A 10549-nucleotide genomic window follows, 5' to 3' on the forward strand; every position below is an offset into this window, starting at 1 on the left:
GTCCAAATCAATCTGGGGCATAATGTTGGGGATATAACTATTGGTATGACCCGCCCAGGAGGGGCCGGGTTATACTTACAAATATTATTGAAGCCCAAGACCCAGGATAGAGATGGCGGTTCAGTTGAGGGCCCAAATCCCGGAGGTGACTTAAGGCCCGTAGAGATAAACCGCCATGTATACGTGACTTGTATTGTAAGGCAAGAATAGTTAAGAGACCGAGCCGGACACTGTTTATGAGCCGGCTGGGACTCTGTAGAGCCGCTGGGCATCGTCCTATGTATATAAAGGGACGACCCGACGACGGCTTAGAGCAAGTAACATCAACTCCAGAGCTAGGTCAAGCGATTCGCTCCCTGGTTATCGAGACATCAGCAATCCCACTCAAAACTGGATCGTAGGCTTTTACCTTCACCATGAGGGGCCGAACCAGCATAAACCCCGTGTCCTTTGTCCCGATTAACCCCTTTTAGCTTCCTAGTTGCGATGGCTCCACGACTAAGTCCTTTCACTAGGACATCTGTCGTGACAATTCCACGACAGGTGTCGAAAGTGTCACGGTGATAGGATAGAAGGGGAGCGGCGGCGGTTGGTGATAACCCACAAGTGTAGGGGATCGCAACAACTTTCTAGGGTAGAGTATTCAACCCAAATTTATTGATTCAACACAAGGGGAGCCAAAGAATATTCTTAAGTATTAGCAGTTGAGTTGTCAATTCAACCATAGCTGGATAACTTAGTATCTGCAACAAAGTATTTAGTAGCAAAGCAGTATGATAGTAATGGTAACAGTGGCAAAAGTAAAGATAATATTTTTGTAGGAATTGTAACAGTAGCAACGAAAAAGGAAATAAGCGAAGCACAAGATGTGAAAAGCTCGTACGCATTGGATCAGTGATGGATAATTATGTCGGATGCGATTCCTCATGTAATAGCTAGAACATAGGGTGACACAGAACTAGCTCCATTTCATCAATGTAATGTAGGCATGTATTCCGAATATAGTCATACGTGCTTATGGAAAAGTACTTGCATGCCATCTTTTGTCCTACCCTCCCGTGGCAGCGGGGTCCTAGTGGAAACTAAGGGATATTAAGGCCTCCTTTTAATAGAGAACCGGAAGAAAGCATTAGCACATTGTGAATACATGAACTCCTCAAACTACGCTCATCACCGAGAAGTATCCTGATTATTGTCACTTCGGGGTTGTCGGATCATAACACATAATAGGTGACTATAGACTTGCAAGATAGGATCAAGAACTCACATATATTCAAGAAAACATAATAGGTTCAGATCTGAAATCATGGCACTCGGGCCCTAGTGACAAGCATTAAGCATAGCAAAGTCATAGCAACATCAATCTCAGAACATAGTGGATACTAGGGATCAAACCCTAACAAAACTAACTTGATTACATGGTAAATCTCATCCAACCCATCACCGTCCAGCAAGCCTATGATGGAATTACTCACAGCGGCGATGAATCCCCCTCTCCGGAGCCCCGAACGGACTCCAGATCAGCCCTCCCGAGAGAGATTAGGGCTTGGCGGCGGCTCCATATCGTAAAACACGATGAAACTTTCTCTCTGATTTTTTCCTCCGAGAAACGGAATATATGGAGTTGGAGTTGAGGTCGGTGCAGCATCAGGGGGCCCACGAGATAGGGGGACGCGCCCAGGGGGGGAGGGCGCGTCCCCACCCTCGTGGACAGGGTGTGGGCCCCCTGGCCTTGAATCTTTCACCAGTATTTTTTATATTTTCCACAACTTATCTCCGTGGATTTTCAGGTCATTCCGAGAACTTTTGTTTTCTGCACAATAAACAACATCATGGAAGTTCTGCTGAAAACAGCGTCAGTCCGGGTTAATTTCATTCCAATCATGCAAGTTAGAGTCCAAAACAAGGGCAAAAGTGTTTGGAAAAGTAGATACGTTGGGGACGTATCAACTCCCCCAAGCTTAAACCTTTGCTTGTCCTCAAGCAATTCAGTTGATAAACTGAAAGTGATAAAGGAAAAAAATTTACAAACTCGGTTTGCTCTTGTTGTTGTAAATATGTAAAGCCAGCATTCAAGTTTTCAACAAGTATTATGAACTACCATACTCACAATAACACTTAGGTCTCACAATTACTCATATCAATGGCATAATCAGCTAGCGAGCAATAATAATAAAACTTGGATGACAACACTTTATCAAAACAATCATAATATGACATAACAAGATGGTATCTCGCTAGCCCTTTCTGAGATTGCAAAACATAAATGCAGAGCACCTTTAAAGATCAAGGACTGACTAAACATTGTAATTCATGGTAAAAGAGATCCAATCAAGTCATACCCAATATAAACCAATAGTAATGAATGCAAATGACAGTGTGATCTCCAGCGGGTGCTTTTTAATAAGAGGATGATGACTCAACATAAAAGTAAATAGATAGGCCCTTCACAGAGGGAAGCAGGGATTTGTAGAGGTGCCAGAGCTCGATGTTAAAATAGAGATGAATAACATTTTGGGCGGCATACTTTCACTGTCAACGCAAAAACTATGAGATGGTGATATCTTCCATACTACATGCATTATCGGCAGTTCCCAAACAGAATGGTAAAAGTTTATACTCCCCTACCACCAACAAGCATCAATCCATGGCTTGCTCGAAACAACGAGTGCCTCCAACTAACAACAGCCCTGGGGGCGTTTTGTTTAATTATTTTGATTTGCTTTGATCTTTTTGGATCATGGGACTGGGCATCCCAATTACCGGCCCTTTCTCGTGAATGAGGAGCGGAGTCCACTCCTCTTGAGAATAACCCACCTAGCTTGGAAGATACATGCAGCACTAGTCGAAACATGAGCTGCTCGAGCATACAAAACATAATTTCGTTTGAAGGTTTGGAGTTTGGCACATACAAATTTACTTGGAACGGCAGGTAGATACCGCATATAGGAACGTATGGTGGACTCATATGGAACAACTTTGGGGTTTAAGGAGTTTGGATGCACAAGCAATATTCCCGCTTAGTACAGGTGAAGGCTAGCAAAAGACTGGGAAGCGACCAACTGAGAGAGCGACAACAGTCATGAACATGCATTAAAATTAATTTATACCAAGTACAAGCATGAGTAGGATATAATCTACCATGAACATAAATATCATGAAGGCTATGTTGATTTGTTTCAACTACATGCGTGAACATGTGCCAAGTCGAGTCACTCAATTCATTCAAAGGAGGATACCATCCCATCATACCACATCACAATCATTTTAATAGCATGTTGGCACGCAAGGTAAACCATTATAACTCATAGATAATCAAGCACGGCACACACAACTATGATCTCTAAATGTCATTGCAAATATGTTTACTTCATAATAAGCTAAATCAGGAACGATGAACACATCATATTTACAAAAACAAGAGAGGTCGAGTTCACACCAGCTTTTCTCATCTCAATCAGTCCATCATATATCGTCATTATTGCCTTTCACTTGCACAACCGAACGATGTGTATAATAATAATAATAGTGCACGTGCATTGGACTAAGCTGGAATCTGCAAGCATTCAACTCAAGAGAGAAGACAAAATAATATGGGCTCTAAGTTAAATCAACAATCATGCATATGAGATCCACTAAACATTTTGAATATGGTCTTCTACTCTCGACCCCCAAAGGAAAGAAAAGAAAATAAAACTATTTACACGGGAAAGCTCCCAACAAGCAAGAAGTAGAACGAGAAATCTTTTTGGGTTTTCATTTTAATTTCTACTACTAGCATGGAAATTAAACTAACTAATTTTTTTGGTTTTTCTTAAGGTTTATCAAACACACAAGAAGAAAGCTAGAAAAACAAAATTAAACTAGCATGGATAATACAATGAAAGAGTATGAGCTCTGTCGCGACTGGTTTTCCAGGATATTAACTTCCCAGAAAATGGCCCTTCTGCTCATCGGCCCCATGATTACTGTTAGCTGATGAGACACCAACTTTATACAGAAACTCCAAGCAAAATACATAATATGTAGTACGAGACCATTCTGGCCTATGAGTACAACACAAGGTTTCTAGTGGCTGATGACGGAAGCGGTTTGTGGTTCATCAGTGTCTATGGGACTCCACTTCCCATAGGAAAAGCTGACCTGGATAACTCCTATCTTTGCGAGGCTGCTATCGTCATTGCATAGGTTCCGGGGCTGCCATCGCAACGCTCCTCTCCATGCAAGAAATCTGGCCAAGACAATAGCCAGGGACAAGCCAGTGAGTACTTTTGAATGTACTCGCAAACATTATGAACATAAGTATAATATAACAAATGATAATCATGCTCTGAAATATTCTATGATCACAACGTCAGTCACAAAATAAAAATCCATGATGCATGCAAGCAGGTTATTCATATACAACATGAATATGCAATGAGGGAGTAGAAATAGAATGCACCTATCGGGTGTCTGAAGCGACGCCTCGAAAGGATAATAATATAAAGCATGCCTCAGTCGGGCGTCTGAGCGACACCACATAAAGGGCTTATAAGTAATTTAAATAACAAGCATGCCACAGTCATGCGTCTGAGCGACACCACATAAAGGGCTTATAAATAAATAATCACAGTGAATATCCAGGAGGTAGAACCATCCTAGGGATACTCAATAATTCAAATAATGTAAATGGTTAGTCCATAATAATAGCAATCATAATAATCATGAGTCACAAGTCATGATCCATGTTCTGGTTTAGCAATCTTTCCTTCGAAGACCGACACTAAGACCGACACTTGACCCATCCCAGACTGTAGTCCTTAACCATGGACACGGCTATTCGAATAGATATAATCTCTGTAGAGGGTGTACTCTTTACCCACAAGTAATGGATTCCTTTAGTCCATCGGGACTAATTCCGTCCACGGTCTCTTAATTGAAAACACACCTGACCGCACACACCAGCCTAACTTACTGGTGTCTGGAATCACCCACGACACCCATTAAGCGAAACTCTAAGTGGGGAGGCTACAACCTCGACTAGCATGGGATCACAAAATTTATAACACGCGCAAACTAGGGGAGCTACCCCCTCGGCTCCAACCGGAAACACCCATGCCCCCGGACCAGGTGGCATGTCTACCGGATGCAGCCGATATCTTCCACCATGGCCTCCCTCTACGGTGTGTGCTAGGAAGGAGTTGACAACTTACTGAACCGTACCCTACCTATGGCAGGGACAAGTGGTAGTACGAAACAAGTATGGGGGGTTACTGGAACAAGACTCGATCTACGATCGACTCAGGAGGTTAAGATATTTCCTGCATGATAAGCATAAGAAATATATTTCACACCAATCAGACAGAATCACCACTCATCATACCTCACCATGCCTTACCGGACATAACCGTCTCAACAAAGAACTAGAGACAAGCTTGTGTCTACCCAAGACAGAGACTTTCCCGTATTCGTCCCGATAGGCATGAAAGGCATATGAGGGTGATTACTATCAGAAGCATATCAAATTCCAATAGTAAGGAATCATCCTTATGCACTCATGAATGTGATCATAACACCACATAAAATATCGGATACTTCGTGTCAAGATGATGTCGTATTTGCATCAAATGACGCACAACAAATATTATGCCGATGTTCAGAATGCTTGCCTTCAAGAGTATGCAAGTGGGGGTGCGCTTTTTGAAAGTTGCCTTCTTCTTCAAAATCCTATTTTATGAAAATCTGAATTAACACATAGTTTCAAAACAGTACAAAAATGTTGTTTGTAAAATTTTCAAATAAATATGAAAATAAACTAGACAAAAATTGAGAAACAACAGAAAAATAATTAAATCAATTGGGCTTATATTTAAAAAGTTATAGCCAGTCAAAGTTTAGTCAAAATTTTGTTTTTTTGAAAAAAAATCAGAAAAAGAAAACGGTTCGGGGGCTTACGCTTTCGAAGGCGTATTCAGTGGAATACGTTTCCACTTAAGCCAGCATGGATCGATTCGTGGGTCACTGACAGTGGGTCCCTTGGGCCCACTGGTCAGGTTTGACCAGTCGCCCGCGCCTCCTTCTCCTCTGGCCGAGCGGTGGCGGGGTTCCGGCGATCGCCGTCGACGAATGGCGGCTCCCCACGGGATTTCGAGGGCAGGGATGGATCCGCTAGTCCAGAGCGGTCCTCCCAGTGGTCGAGAGGGTCGTGGGGACAAAGGGGGTCGCCGACGACGAGCTCCGCAGCGGACGGTGGCTTCTGGTGGATCGGGGTTTCGAGCTACGGTGGCTCCCGATCGGGTTTGAGAGGTGGGGTGGCTCCGCAAGGTCAAGGGGAGTCGGACGGTGGCACTGGATGGACTGGGGAGGCCCTGCTTGCGACGAACGGGACCGGAGCGTGGCGACGGCCGAACTGACCGGAGACGGGGAAGATGGCCTCCCTCCGTCGATTGCTGGCTGTGGGAGCACTAGAGGGATGGCCTGAGGTCGCCTGCCAGTCTAGACGAGCTCGGGGTCCCTATTTATAGCGTAACTAGGTCGGTTCCACGGCTGCCAAGGATAAGATTGGCGGTGAGCTGCTTCTGTGGCCGTAGGCGACGTGGCGACGCAGGGGCGGCTTGGAGGGGCGAATGGATGAGCTCGGACTGTTCAGGGGCGAGCTGGCGCGCGGCTGTGGCTCGGGCGACACCGTCCATGGCAGGGGCCTGCTGCGGCCGTCCACTAGCTGCCATGGCCGACCTGACGGTGGCGCCGCGGGGCTCCAGGGGCGGCTTGGAGGGTTCTGGTGAGCGAACGAGAACGAGGCGTGGCCCTGCGGGCGAACAAGGGCCAGGGGAAAGACGCGGTGGCTCGGGCGCACACACGTGCAAAATGCGTGCTCTGGCCGCGCCAAGAGCACGCACGCCATGTGCTCGACGGAATGCCAGGTTGGCCTAGAGGGCTTGGGAGACGATGCAAAATAACAGTACAAGGATAGAGGTAGCTAGGAGGTTAGCGGACATGATTGCTGGGTCAGGGAATCAAGTTCACACTGTAAACTAAAAACTATGCCAAAACTGGCCATGCACATAAGGTGCTCGACAAAATGCCATGGGCATCTAGGCATTTCTTTGGGTGGCCAAAAACTCTAGATCAGAGTCTCTTTAGATGTAGGTAATGGTGGCAAGGTTAGTTTGGCAAGACCAGAAACTTGTTAGAGCAAGTTTTTGAGAAAACCAAATCTGGACAGAAAATGAAGGGCCTTATTGCATGGACCAAAAATACTCCAATGGGTCCAATCTCCTGGACTTAAGTGTTTGGTAGGGTGGTCTATAAGCAGGTGGGAAAACCATGGGTAATAGGGCAAGATAAAATATGGTTGCAGTGCAAATCACCAGACTGGACCAAAGAGCAAAAGAGGGTGATTTGCTCAAATTTTTCAAAGAACACCAATGTGTTTTTGCATAAAGTTGAATTATAGACTACTACTAACATCCCCCAATTTTTGTGGAAGTTTTAAAGAAATATTTAAATAGGTTGTAGTGCAAATTACAAACTGGACCAGATTTAAAAACTTGAGGTTGGGCTCAAAATCTCCAAATGACTAAAAGAGATTTTTGCATAAAAGTGATGTGGGAACATCACATGACATCCCCAAATTTTGGTGGAACTTTTAAAGAAGTATTTGCAAGGGTTGTAGTGCAAATGGAACTCTAAAACTAATGAAAAGTCATTTTTAAAGAAATAAAGCTTAGGAAAAATAATTGTAGAAATAATTCCACTGATAAGAAGAAATGGTCTTGGGGAGATTTACAAGTCCAATAATATTTTTGAAAGGTTTCCACCTAGAAGGAAAAACTCAAAAAAATTCAGAGGGACAGAGTGATATGAAATTAAATGATAAAACCAGAAAATAAAATTTTAATTTCCTCGCAAAATTTTAATAATAAATCAAGGTCAAAATTTTGGGGTGTTACAACACTACCCCCCTTAAGAAAAATCTCGTCCTCGAGATTTGCTAAGGGCTGCTTTGTAAAGAATTACTCCTACTATCTCAAAGTAATATCTCAAAAAAATAACCATCCTACTCATGCAATTAAAATGTGGCTAGAGTGAGTGGGCAATTAAGTGGTGTAAAGCTACAGTGTGGAATACTGGCGCTGCGTGGAAAAATCTATGGTTGGGGAAAACGAGGAATTTCTACTTTTGGTTACAGTAAATTTAGAATAAAATTCCAATTTTCTAAAATACGCTGGTTGTACCCAAGAGCACAGTGCTCTCTCTGGCTGACAGGTGGACCCGGGGCCCACTGTCAGTCTCTTCTTCTACCTCTGGCTCTCTCTTCTCCCTCTCTCTCGCGCGCTTTCCCGCGCTTTATCCACCGGCGACGTCTAGCACGTAGAGCATCTAGGCCGTACTGCGGTAGTGCGCGGCGTGCTAGCTGCCGGTGCAGCATGCACTCAGCTCGCGGGCCAGTGCACTGTCGGCACTGCTCGCGGATTCGCCTCTGAACACCAGCGATCGAGCGACGACCGGCGCTGGTGGACTGCGCCCACCGTACACCGACCGAGGTGCTCCTTTCTTCTTCCTCACACCTGGCCTCGCTTCTCCTTCTCCTTCCTTCTCCTCCATTTTTGTTTGCAGGAGCTCGAAATGAGGCTCTAATGGCGGAGGTGATGCCGGACTGGTATGTGATCCTGATGTGCGGAGGGTTGGCGGCATTGCTGGGGTTCTCCGTGCTCTTGTGCGTGATGATCCTTGCTGCCGCTCGAGTGTTAACTCTCCGCGGTGGTGGTGATCATGAGGATTAAGTGCGGTGCCGGGTCCTAACTGTTGTCGGTGTGCTGGAGGCAACTTGCACCCGAATAAATGCCCACTAATCTCTCCTTCAGAGGCTGTGTGTGCTAGGGAGGTGATCAGTTAGGTGCAACATGTGCACGTGCATTTGCAATTAGTGCACGTGGTCGAGTGGTTGTGGTTGTGAGTCTGCTGTCGTGGTGCTATGTGAATAAAAATCTATGTCGTGAAGAGATATATGCCGCAACAACTCAGGGGAAAATCTCACTTCAGAATTTATCGAGGGTGAAAACAGTTAATAAAAATTAACAGCAGTAAAAACCACTCACATTAATTGAAACTAAAAATTTAATTCATCGCACAAATTTAGGATACCACGCATAAGTTGCAACACATAAATAAATGCTGGGACAATAAACATAGCAGTGACGTCTACAATGACAACGGTAAATGGACAGGGTCCTGAGGAAACGTCTCTGGTACCGGGGCACACTCTTCTTCTATCGGGGGAAGCGGATTGACTAGTCGATGAACGCGTCTTTCTTGGTCGGGCCTCAGTGGTTTGCCGATGGCGATCTGAGGATTTAAATCAGCGAGGCTCTGGAGATAACCCATTACTCGTTGGGTCAAACGCTCTTGAGCGATGACATACTGGGCAAGGTTGGCCAGTACTGGGTCTCTCTCGATTCGTCCATCGGGAAAAGATGCTGCTTCTCCGGGTGCTGCACGACTCGGGAAGTAATAACACCCTCATTCGCTGGCATAGGGTACCGCGAATCGAAGGCGAGCAAACGCTTCGTACGCAGCAACTTCTATGGCCATTTGCGGAGTCGGCATAGATTTCCCCACGAAGGAGACTTCCGTTGGATCTTGGTTTGGGTTTGCGGGAGGGGTGTGCACCACTGCCCAATATTTCGAGGTGGATGGGGTGATCCTCGATTTGAGCAACTCGTACTAGGGTGGATGGGTAGAACTCATGGTACTGCAGGTAAAGTCCCACAATATTTTAACAAAACTACCTGGGTTGCAAAATAATGTATAGCAGGAAAATGAATGCTCCCTATGGTATCTTGTGCTATATCCCTAGATTCTCCCATAGTAATACTAGCAAGAAAGTCTCTAAATTCAGATTTGTGGGGATCATTAACATTGCCCCACTGCGGAAGTTTACAAGAAGTTGTAAAATCCTCTAAGTCCATGATATAAGATGTACCATAAATATCAAACACGACACCTGAGAATTATGTGAACATTTATATTCAAACCTTCTCACAAATGAATCGGTCAATTGATAGTACTGAGGACACTTATCTTGTAAGAAGTCCTCAAGATTGGCATTGCGCACATATGCGTCGAATTCATTCTTAAAGCCTGCATTGACAATAAAATCATCTGATGGCCACTCACAAGCTCGCACTTCTGCATCCCTCGGTACTTCATCATCTTGCTCATGCATAGCAAGCTTGGGTCCTTTCTTTATTGAGGAACCACCTTGATACATTCTCCTAGACATATTTTTTCTGAAAAATTTCTGAAATTTTAGTAACTTCAAAATAAAAGTGAATAAAACTAAACAAGATTGGTAGCAACTACTCCTACAAGTGCCTAGAGCCTATATCATGCATTAGAATTACATGGGACCTCATACATTTGACATGCAAGATCAAAAACAGGGTCACCTATGCGGCAAAAAATTGCAATGAATAAAGCACTAGAACAAAAACTGATTGGACCAATGGAGGAGTCACATACCAAGCAACAATATCCCAAAGCAGTTTTGTGAATGGAGCTTTGA

The sequence above is a fragment of the Triticum dicoccoides genome, chromosome 4A (assembly GCF_002162155.2).
Source record: "Triticum dicoccoides isolate Atlit2015 ecotype Zavitan chromosome 4A, WEW_v2.0, whole genome shotgun sequence".
Classification (NCBI taxonomy): domain Eukaryota; kingdom Viridiplantae; phylum Streptophyta; class Magnoliopsida; order Poales; family Poaceae; genus Triticum; species Triticum dicoccoides.